General features: G+C 37.5%; 1 pseudogene; it reads right to left on the minus strand.

The window, feature by feature from the left end:
- Positions 1 to 314: 314 nt before the first annotated feature.
- On the minus strand, positions 315 to 407 carry LOC147510598 (small nucleolar RNA R71; annotated as a pseudogene).
- Between the last annotated feature and the right edge of the window lie 11718 nt (positions 408 to 12125).

Raw genomic sequence — 12125 nt, forward strand, 5'->3', positions numbered from 1 at the left:
TCGTTCTAGACCCGATTAGTGGATTTCGAATCCCCAAATATTTTAATTTGTTACCCGTTTTTCATGGTTTAGACCATGAAAAACCTTATCAAAGACATGTGTGTAGGATTGAACAAGTCCTAACAACATTCCACCATCCTACGGTTGGTGCGGAACAAATTAAACCGAGGGTATTCCCTTTCACCTTAGCCCGATAAAGCGGCGTCTTGGTTAACTTGCCCAAAGCCTAATTCTGTGGACTCGTGGGCTAAACTTGTTCAAATTTGTTTATGGAACATTTTACCCACCCCTAAAGACGGATGAGATGCTTTCCAAGATTCATTTCTTTTCGACAAAATCCTCATGAATCGTTTTGAGGCTTGGAATCGTTTCACCGATCTCCTTATAGAGTGTCCACATCATAACCTAGCGAAAGACCGTTAGTTAGTTGCCTTTTCAAAAGACTTCTACACCACCATAAAGAAGTCCTTGACATAATGAATGGGGGTAGTTTCTTAAGTAAAGGAGCCTCGGGAAGCTTATAAATTTTTAGAGGATCAAACTAAAAGCGAAAATAACAACCGGGTAGTGGCGATATCCACCGCTCCGCTAGTTCTTCTAATACAGTTAAGTCCGGCTGGTATGTTTGAAATTAAACACGATCCCGAGATTAAAACTCTAATCGAATCACTTTCACTAAAAGGTAGAGGCCATTTCGTTCAACAAAAGCCTATCCCGTCATGAATGTAAATTCAAATCCATGTAGTTTCTTTGGAGCCCCGAGCATCCCGACTTCCATCGTCCTATAGCCTATGAACAGGCTTGTTCCATTAATAGTGAACCTAACGCCCCTTGGAGACAAAATCACAACTTCGGTTGGAGAAATAACCAACACGTCACACCTCCAGGGTACAATAATCAATATGTTAGGCCACGCGCGGTTTTATCCAAGCTCCACCACGACAAGGGCGAGTCGGGGTAATTATAATAATTATAACAACCAAGTGCAATCTCGACAAGGTCAAGCACAAGGTCAAGGTAGTTATAATAATTATAATGCTAATAGAGGTATCGTTCCGGTAAATAATAACTATCAAAATCCGCCCATAAATAATTCACGCGAGATAGTTCCAAATCCACCACCCGTGACTACTACACCCACACAACCGGATCGTCTTGACACCTTCATACAAGTGAGCCAAAAACTTTTCCAAACCATGGCTCAATCTAACCAACGGCTTCTACAATCCGTTAATAATTTAAGCCAATAGTTGGCCCAAGATAAAACCCAACCCAAAGGTGTGTTTCCAGGTCCGCATGATACCTAATCCTAAAACAACAAACACACGCCTTTGAGGTAACCGATAATACTAGTAATGAATATGAAAATGTAGGTGAGCTAAATGTCATAACCACTCTCCGCTAAAGTGGTTGATAACAAAATGTATGCCTATAGTTACCCCACCAAGAGTTCCCTACACCCGCTATTTTACTAGATACCAAAATAGAAACCGAAGAGCCTACCACCGTAGAGGTACCGTTCTGACACAACTTAAGAAACGAAAGCCAAGGTTAAACATCCGGTGATACCATTGCTAAATATAGAGAGAAACCATCGTTTCCACAAAAATTAGCCATGTTAACTAGGGATACAAATTATGAGGAGATTAGGGGCGTTTTCAAGAATCTAACTATAAACCTTCCCTTCCTCCGAAGCTATTAAAAGCTACCACACCATGCTAAGTTTCTTAAGGAGTTGTGTACTACTAGGCGTAAGACCAATATACCAAAAGACGCCTTTTAACGAACAATTCCCAACTCTATCCAAACATAATGGAATTGTTAAGTACAAGGACCACTGTCGATCCCATCTGTACAATGCACCTTAGGAGATTCCTATCGACGACCGGCGTTATTAGACACGGGAGCTAGTGTTAACTTACTCCCGTTTTATTTGTATAGACAAATAGGTCTAGAGGTGATGCAACCCACTAAAATGACATTGCAATTAGCTGATCGGTCTATTAAGTATCCTAAGGGTGTGGTTGAAAACGTCTTTGGTAAAGGTTCGGAGATTTCTACTATCCGGCTGATTTTGTCATCCTCGATCTGACGAATCGCTAACGACTGTCACGATCATCTTAGGGCATCCTTTCCTCGGCAATCCGCCAATCGCGCTCATTAATTGCGCGATGGTTTGATGTCCATGTCTTTTGGCCATCTTGCTGTTGAAGTAAATGTTTTTAAAACAAAGACACATTTACCCGATTCATCTATGGATGGAGAGGTTAGCATGATCGAGGGCTTCGCTCGATATTATTTCAACAGCACGTTCCCTGATAATCATATGCCTAAATTTCTTTTCTTTGGAAGTTCAGACTCCAATATTTTCATCCCTACACTAGTCGATACACATATTATGGATGAGGACGAGATAGATGACTTTCTCAAAGATATAGAGGACTACCATAGTAATGTGGATATGACCAATCTAGATGAGAAATTCGATGAGTTTCTTAGAGCAGGTGATGATTCACCCTATCAAGAACTACTTTGCACAACATCTACCTTGACTCCCCTCCTTCCACCCTTTCAAAGGAATCTCGAGTTTGCACTCGATCCTTTTTGTTTCTCCCTGTAGCTTCATAATTTTTAAATCCACCTAGTAAACAAATACTTCAGAAGGACAAACCATTTGACACCTTCATTTTCAGACTTGAGACAGTCCCTACCTACACCATGAATGAGTTTTGTGCTAAACCCACATCCTCATTGTTTAGATACTTTCCTTCTACAACTTATCCATATCCACCATATCTTCCACAACCATTCACTTTTCCATACTTATTCACTAGGACACCCTCTCGTTCAAAGATGAAAAAGAAGGTGAATGCTAGGTTACGTTATAGGTCTATCCGACTTCGCTGTCATTTCACTAGGTTGCGTCATAGGAAATCTTGGTGTTTAATCGTGTTTGGATATGTTTTCTGTGATATTTATTTATGGAAGGATCCACAACTATTTCGGTTGTTGATATATGATAAACTGCATGTTCATACATATGTTTAGATAAAGTCTCGAGTATCTGACTATAAATGACTCAATTTTTGTGTTTGGTGCATTCTTTTCATTTTCAGATATTGGTGAGTGCACCATTAAGGTAACCGGGCCCTCCCTATGGAGTGTGTGGCTGTAAGTACCGGATCTTAAGTCCACGTTTAACATAATTCACGTTTTCTACTCTTGCATGTTTTCTCGGATTTTTGAGTCATGTTTCTCTATGGGGTGAATTATGTCCTTATTGCTTATTGTTTTTCCTTATAAAAGTAAAAAAAATATTAAATAATAAACATAGTAATCTAGGAAGTCTCAGGAATCTGACTTTAAAAGACCCACTTTTAAAAAACAAATTTTCTACACTCTGTTGTAAAAATTTGTTTGGGGGTGGGGTGTTCGTGTTTCTGTCCTCGAATGTTTGATGTCCCATTAGAGTTGCTTAGGCCGTTTAATTGTATTTCGATTCGGGTTGACATAATCTATGAATTTAGAGTTCATTCGTTGGCATAACGTACGTTATGCACGCACTTTGAGGCGTTTTCCACTATCTTATATGTCATCCATGGTCGGAATAGAGTGTTTTATGGATCATTGGATTGGAAATTCTCTCCTGATCATTTTCATATCTCATTCACAAAAATCGGACCGGTAACGAAGCGGCAAATTTAGTTTGAAGTTGCGCTAAAAATCGACAAAATTCGAAAAATTAGAATTGGGCTTGTGCTTGTGCAAGCAGCTCGCGCCTTTGCTTCACACCACAACAAATATCGTTCTTCATCTTCTCAAACCGCCATTTACAAACAAAAACAAAAAAAATTCAAAACCTAAAACAAAAAATTAAAAAGAAACCTAATTAAACCCACGCCCACAATTTAAATCAACTTCAAATCTTCTCTAAAATCTTTCCACCACCACCTCCACCAATTTAAATCACCAAAAACCACTGAAAAATAAAAAAAAAAATAAAAATAAAAATTCACACCACCGAACCACCACCGCACCACCACCATTGTTGTTCCAGTGAGGTTGTTCCTCATTGCTTCTTACACCTTCTACAAACCCCAAATCAGTTCAAACTCCAATGGCTCAACAACGTCGAATTTTGCCGGAGCAAGCATTTACTGGCAACCACTTCGCGCCGTTTTACGGTGACGAAATGATTAGTAGAGATTGGAATAGCTTGTGGTACTACTCGACGCCGCTTTTACCACGCGAAGAGTTAGTCCGGCTTTACTTTACAACACGAGGGAGTTGGATGGGAGTAGAATTTTCATTACGGTGGCAAATAGGAGGAAGGAAGTAACTGCTGGGTTGTTGGCTGAGATTCTAGGCATTCCGCCTAGAATCCATCTGGATGCCACGTTACAGGAGTCCCAATATAATGGGGTAGAGCTGCTGTTGATGAACGACTATTACGAAGGGAACTACAATGCGAGCTCGCGTTGTGTTCGCCGCCAGCATCCTCGAAACCAACCGGTGCGGCCGCTTCGGTGGATTGGTAGGAATGTCCTAGGGAAGGAGAAGGTCAGCGACATCGGTCTGAACTACCTCCACATTATATGGATACTCTAGGAGCAGAAGTACGAGTTCTGTATCTTGGAGTTTTTGCTTAGCATGATTAGGGGAGTGGGAAAGTCGATTGCACCTCTCCCTATTTTAATAACCAAGATCATGTTGAAGTTGAGAGCGACTCCCACGTCTGATAGGATTTACCTCACCCTACACTGAAATCCTTGTATTTATAAGGATTGTGTCCAACGAGTTTGGAGGTTGCCTGAGGATAGGGATGAGGATAAGGAGGATGGTGGAAATGAGAATGACTCGGAGGATGAGGAGGACTTGACTTGTTTTGATGCTGATGCTTTGGAGAAGTGTTGGTCAGATGCAGAATGCATGGCTGTGATTCATCGTGGCATGCGTTCACTCAATACTATCTGCGAAGACCTCCGAACTTGACAGGCTACTATCCACCATAACTTCGAGATTCGTACCCAGTGAGAGGATGAGCGGTGGGAACAGATGAGGACTGAGCTAGAAGCTCAGCGCCAGTTCCGGGCCGATATGCTTGCACGCTTCCCACCTCACGGGGATTCTCCTTCTGAGGATACATCATCGAGGCACGAAGCGTCGCCGAAAGACGAATGGTGTCGGCCCATCGGAGAGCTTAGGAGCCATCTCCTGGAAGGTAGCCCTCCGCTACCCGATCCGGCGTGTTTAGGGATAGTATAGCTTGATGATTTTTATTTGTAGTTTTATTATTGTTAGTTATTTTAATGTAAGTTTTAATTCCATAATTTGAATTTTGTAGTGAAAGGGCAATTAATGCCAATTTTAATATAATGTGGTTATTTTTATTGTGCGTGGTTGTTTAATATTGATCCCACCTTCCCAAATTGTTTGGGGGTGGTGTTATCTATTCCAGCATGATTTTTATATGACCCTCGTTTTTAGAAGTTATTTTGGAGTCAGGGTGAGAATATGGCCGATTAGGCATATCTATGAATAAATATCATGGTAGGATGAAATCTCGATAAAATAGGTAGATTCTATCCTAAATTCAACCTAAAAGATACTAGGGTTGTTTTAGAATCAAGAATATGAGTTGTTTCCGTTTTCGGGTTTGGAAATTTTAGTATTTCCGGAAACTGCCATAAAAACTTTTTGGCAACTTCCCGATCCGTTTTAGCAACTTAAAACCTATATAAACTTCATTCATTCTACACTCACAACCCACACTACACCTAACTTCCATCACTCACCTTTCACTCCCACGTTTCCCACGTTTCGTCTCATTTTTCAACCATCAGCACCTCGGAGGCCTCATTTCCTCTGAGGAGGCGCACTCCACGCCTACTCATCTGTCGAAATTTTGCACTGAGCGCACCACGGCTCAAAGGTGAGCGACTTCTTCAAACACCGAACTTCGAAAATCATCGAGTGCACTCGCACGACCTCCATAAACACAAAAATTTCCAGTTTTCTACGGGTTGTTCATGCTATACACTTAGGAATATTGGTATTGTTTTCCTTCTCTATGCTCTTAATAATCTAGAAGTCTCACGTAGCTTTGCATCAGAATAATTGTTAGAAACTTAGGTTAATATGTAGGTAATAATCTTTGCATCTATCTCTAAATATATTACATGAGTATTTATGATTGTTAGCGAGTAAGTTTAAAATCTAGGCTAGAGTACTTATTCTACAAATCCTTGTAAGAATATAGCCTAAAAGCCTTATATGAAGCCAAACATTTGAGAAATGACACAAGGGAGAAGTAAAATCCGGATAGAGAAATCACACGTCCACTTGCTTGATCACTATGCCATATCCTAAGCGAGAATTTAGGCCCTCTTTGGATCGATATAGCCAGAAATTCAAACCTATGAATTATTTTCCGCTAGTCACCCCTCTGAGCCTTTCTTTAGCCTTTCATAAACCACAAATCCTTTACCCTGTTACAAAACAAAACAAAATAAAAATTCAACCTACCCAATTTAGATAAGTCTGAGAATAGAATGAGGAAGAAAGAAGAAGAGAAAAATATGTGTAAACAAAAGTTAGTTAATTACTTCAGAAAATAAAGAAAAGAAGTTTCCATCCAAAGAAAAGAAAAATAAAAATAGAAATAAATAAAAACTCCAAAAAAAATAGAATAAAAGGAGTCAAAAGCCAAAGGAAAAGAAAAATAAATATATGGCTAAGGATGGAAACAAAGTGTAGAAGCAAAAGTAAATAACAAGGTTTTCTCTAGTTACATAATATGAAGACTCTATTATCTCAGACTTGTCCTTTTTGAATATACATTTCCTTCCTTCTTAAACCATCTCCTAATCCCCGCAACACCTAATAAAGACCTCTAGCTCAATTAGGAATAGGTTAGTGTGATAGTAAGTGGCAGATGTATTTGATCGACTCCGGCTTCCTTGTTGTCATTGAGATTGTAAGGTAAAGTGTGCCCACTGCACACTGGAGTAGCGAAACTTGAGTGGAAAAATCAGAGTGTTGTATCTTGACTATTATTGTGAGAACCTACTTAAGGACACTATTCCGAGTTTCAGAAACGAACCTGCTAGGCATTTCATAGTATTACTCATTGTATATATGTTTATTGTAATTGATTGATTATTATGCATATATTAGCTTAGGTTTCACCTTGATTACTCTATATACATTGCTAGTGAGATGTATAGTTAATTTAGAGCATGAATAAGGAAACAATAGTTTTATTTCTTAGTCGTTGTAGTATAGATGAAGTTTGTGAGTACCTTCACTGGAAAACTCTCACTAAGCTATAACTCGTTCACTAGGGAATTCCTAGTGGTTTAAGGCCTTGTTGCGTATGGTAAATACAATCGCACTCAGCGAAACGAGAGTAGATAGAACTCCATTTTTTGTCACTTATTCTAATTTCTCATCTTTGCTTGAGGAGAAGCAAAATGCTGTTTGGGGGTGGTTTGATAAGAGCCCAAAACTGTAGTTTTAACCCTATAACAGTCATACTTTTAGACCAATTATATGAGTAATAATTAAGAGTTAATACTGATTATGTGTTTTTATGCGTTTCAGGCTTCAAAGTCAATTATGTTCAGAAATGTGCCACTTTGATGAGATAAAGGAGCAATGGTTGGTTGCTGATAAAGATAACATTGATAGTTTTACCTACGAAATAAAGCGATGAAACTTACAAACGCAAGTAAAACTAAAACTAGATTATGATCCTATATTTTTATCAAAGTTTCCTACTCTCAATTCTATCGAGATAGAGTGGAGTAACAAATTTGTTCCACTCCTAGTGCTCTAGCATGTAATTGTTTTCTAATCTAATTAATCAGTCTTAAGTCGATGAGAGCTTTACGAAGGTGATATACTACGATACTTACTGAATTTGATTACTTGAATTTAACTACGAATACTATGGAAATATGATTGTTTTAAATCTAGATAAAGGATTAGAGGGGAATTGAATCCACCTTGAATCTAACTTAATAGCCTAGCATAGATTCTTGTATCTCGATTCTTACGTTCTTACGGCAAGAAATTCGAGTTCTAATCCCTAGTGTTCATGGCATTTCTACTGAGTACTAACTAGCATGTGAGGTCGTCCACCCATTCTCATGGTGAATCACGACCTTCTAGAGTGGAATAGATTCTACAATGCTTCTACACTATACCACTAAGCTTTCATCAAAGCTTCATCAACCCTCTAATGGAGGTTTTAGCCTTGAATCATTCCATGATCATTCCCATATGAATCTAAACTAAACATATTATCAAGATTCAAATTTACTAATCTAAACTAAAAAATGATTAAATTCCAATTAACAACCAAGAAATGGTAACCAACAATAATTAAAACTAGATCTAATAGATTGAAATAACACAATTCAAATTGATAAAACAACTATTTTATTTATCTAATCAATCAAGAACAATGATTCAAAGACTTAATCTAAAACAAGAATTGAAAATGGAACTAAAGCTTAATTTAATTAATGAAAATAGATCTAGAATTATCTATATTATTTTAGGTCTAACTAGCTACCATTAACAAAGAGCTAAGCTTTGGTTTTTATACTTTCAGATCCAAAAATCGTGCATGGGCTTGGAGCCATGTTTTGGGCCAGAGAATCAGGCCCAAAACCCAATCCTTTCAGTCCAAAAAGGCCTATTCAGCTGTCGTTGGCTTCAACAGACTTTTCGTCCACTTCTGCTCCTCTGATTGGGTCAAGGCTTGGACCATTAGAAAGCTCTTTCCGAGCCGGTCGTTTTGACATAAGGTAGGCTCCATTCCAAGGTCTGAGTCCAAAGATACAGCCTTCGGAAGTTCTGACTTGTTGTGTCTTGTTTCACCGGCGGTCGACTTTTCAGCTTTTGACCGGGCTTTAGGAAGGCTTTGTCTTCTTGAATCTTGGCCTTTAATCACGGAACTACTTAGTAACTGACCTTTGCTCCTTTATCTCGCTAAAGTGGCACATTTCTACACATAATGGACTTTGAAACCTGAAATGCATAAAAACACGTGAATCGGTGTTAACTCTTAATTATTACTCACATAATTGGTCTAAAAGTATGACTGTTACAGGGTTAAAACTACAGTTTTGGGCTCTTATCAGTTGCTAAGGAGTTCTATGATTAAAGGCCAAGATTCAAGAAGACAAAGCCTTTGTAAAGCCTGCTCAAAAGCTGAAAAGTCAACGCGGGCAGAAACAGCACACAAAGTCAGCAGAACTTTCGAAAGCCGTATCTTTGGACTTAGACCTCGGAATTGGGCCTACGTTATGTCAAAATGACCGACTCGGAAAGAGATTTCCAATGGTCTAAGCCTTGTCCCAATCAGAGGAGCAGAAGTGGACGAAAAGTCTGTTGAAGCCAACTATAGCTGAAGAGGCCTTTTGGATTTGAAAGAATGGGTTTTGGGCACGATTCTCGGCCCAAAACATGGCTCCAAGCCCATGCACGATTTTTGGATCTGAAAGTATAAAAACAAGAGCTTGACTCTTTGTTAATGGTAGATAGTTAGACCTAGATTAAGAATTGGATTAGTGAGCCTCCATTAATTAGTTTTAGAACTTAGTTTTTAGAATTTCAATTAGTTAATTAATTAGTTTTTCATATCTTGTTTTAGATCTAGTTTCATGTTTAATTAATTACTTTAGAACAAAGTAGATTATTAATTTAGTATTTGAATCATTATTTTATTATTCATTAGATTAATAAAATAGTGTTCTTGGTAATCTAGTTTCATTTTCCATTTACTTATTTAGTTCAATTATTAGATTTACTTATTTGTCATTATTAGTTTAATTTAATTATTGCATGAGTAGTTTTGAATTAAGTTTAAACAAGTAAAGTTCAAATCTTTATATCATGTCTTGTTCGAAGTTGATTGGGAATGATAGCATGATGATTCTCGGCTAAACCTCCATTAGAGGGAGTTGAGAAGCCTTGATGAAAGCTTGATTCCGATTATCGTAGAGTCGTCGTAATTTTCTTTCCACTCTAGAAATGATTAGTTCACCATGAGAATGGGTGTAATCGTTCACATGCTAGTTATGAATTGGTAGAAATGCCATGTGTAATTAGGGATTAGGAGTAACTGTTGTTCACAAGCGATTCAATTCGATTACGACAATTAAATCGTTAGTGGATTAAGTTGAGCTAAGGTGGAATCAATTCCCCTCTAACTCCTTATCATAGAATCGACGTAGTATTCCCATAGTTGTTTAAATAGTCGACTAGTTGCATCTTGTGGGTAGTTGCATCGTAGTCTGGTTATCATTTCGTAAATCTCTCATTAGACTTTAGTTAAGATTATTTATACGTAGAAAACACAGCATGCGGAAGGACTAGGAGTGGAACGAACTTCCTACTCCACTATATCTGTTCAATAGATCGAGAGTAGAACAATCTTTGATAAATTAGGCACGTAATAAGTTTTAGTTTACTTACGTTTTGAGTTTTATCGTTCATTTCGTAGGTAAACTATCAATTTTATGTTTATCACGGCCTGTATGGTTGTCTCTTCTAATGTCTGATTGAACTCATTGTAGTAATTGTTGATTCCTTTCTTTCTAAGCAGTAACTCCGCCTCTTCGATAGAATTACATCCAATGTAGTCTTGGCCAGCAAATTTGTGTACTTGTTGACGAAATGGTTCACAGTCCCGTGTACTAAGGGATTTAGAAAGTAAACGGAATTATGAGAATCCGGTTCGAAAAACATTGGAGGGAGAGAATTTCAATTACCTGGTCCCTGCAGCTACTCCAATGCCTATATATACCTGGTTGCCACCCTCTAATGACCGTGAAGCAGAACTTTGCCATAAGATTTAGAGAAACAGAATGTAATGCTACTGAAAAAGTTGTGTAGATTGAATTTCGAGTATGAAAGATTTTATTTAGTTCGGTGACAGTAAAGTGTCATAGGACATTCACTCACTGCTCTAATAATAATAATAATAATAATAATTAAACAAAATAATAATGAAAAATACAAAGATAAACATCTCGAACAACTAAGCACTCTCTCTCTCTCTACATTCTTCACCATTTTTATTGTTTTTCTCTATCATCAACCTTTTCCCCCCAACTTAACCTAAAACGTAAGGAAATAATTGAAAAGTTGGATGATAAAAGGTAAAACAATGGTTTTACCCTACTCTTAACAAATTAAGTTATGAATAAGTAAAACTAAATGCTTTACGGTTTGCTAGTTATCAAAGTTATCTAATCTCAGTTATCGGGAAATATATAGAGTAGAGAATTCGTTCCACTCCTAGTCCTTTAAACGTAAGTTTCCATTATGAAGTGAGAGTAATGAATTGAATTTATACTACTATGGCAATTGAACTTAAATAAAATGTTTAACTTATACTATGATAATTGAATATTAAAATGTGAATATGGAGAGGGGATTAGGGGGATTTGAATCCACTTGATGTACTCCTAATATGCTAGTGTAGATTATTGCAATCCTAATAAAATAAGATTAAGTGTTTGATTCCTAATTACTCATGGCAATCTCTGCTAACTAATAATTAGCATGTGAGGAAGTCCAATCCATTCTCATGGCGAATCAACTATCCTACTAGAGTGAAACTCTTAAAAGCAATAATCCTAACTATCACATCAAGTCTTCATCAAGCTTCATCAAACCCCTCTAATGGAGGTTTAGTTAGAAGTCATTAGACTATCATAAACATATAAATAAGAAGGAAATATAATGAAGAACAAACTTTCTTTTATTAATCTAATGAATACTGAGGAACAATAACTTAACTTACGTTTAAAGTAATAACTAAGTCTAATTTATAACTATCTATCTCTTATTAATTATATCTATCTATCTAAGAATATTGAGAGTTATGCCTTAGTCCTCTTTATATAAGAGAGGTTAGGTTTACAATTTCGTGCATGGGCTTTGGAGCCATGTTTTTGGCCTTTAAATTAAGCCCAAAACCTAATTACAAATGTCCAAAAAGGGTTTCTCTGTTAGAAATTACTGCAATAACATTTTTGTCCACTTCTACTTCTCTGATTGGGTCAATGCTTGGACTGTTAGAAATCTCATTCCGAGCCGGTCGTTTTGAC

This window comes from Coptis chinensis, chromosome 3, assembly GCF_015680905.1.
Source record: "Coptis chinensis isolate HL-2020 chromosome 3, ASM1568090v1, whole genome shotgun sequence".
In the NCBI taxonomy this organism is placed as follows: Eukaryota; Viridiplantae; Streptophyta; class Magnoliopsida; order Ranunculales; family Ranunculaceae; genus Coptis; species Coptis chinensis.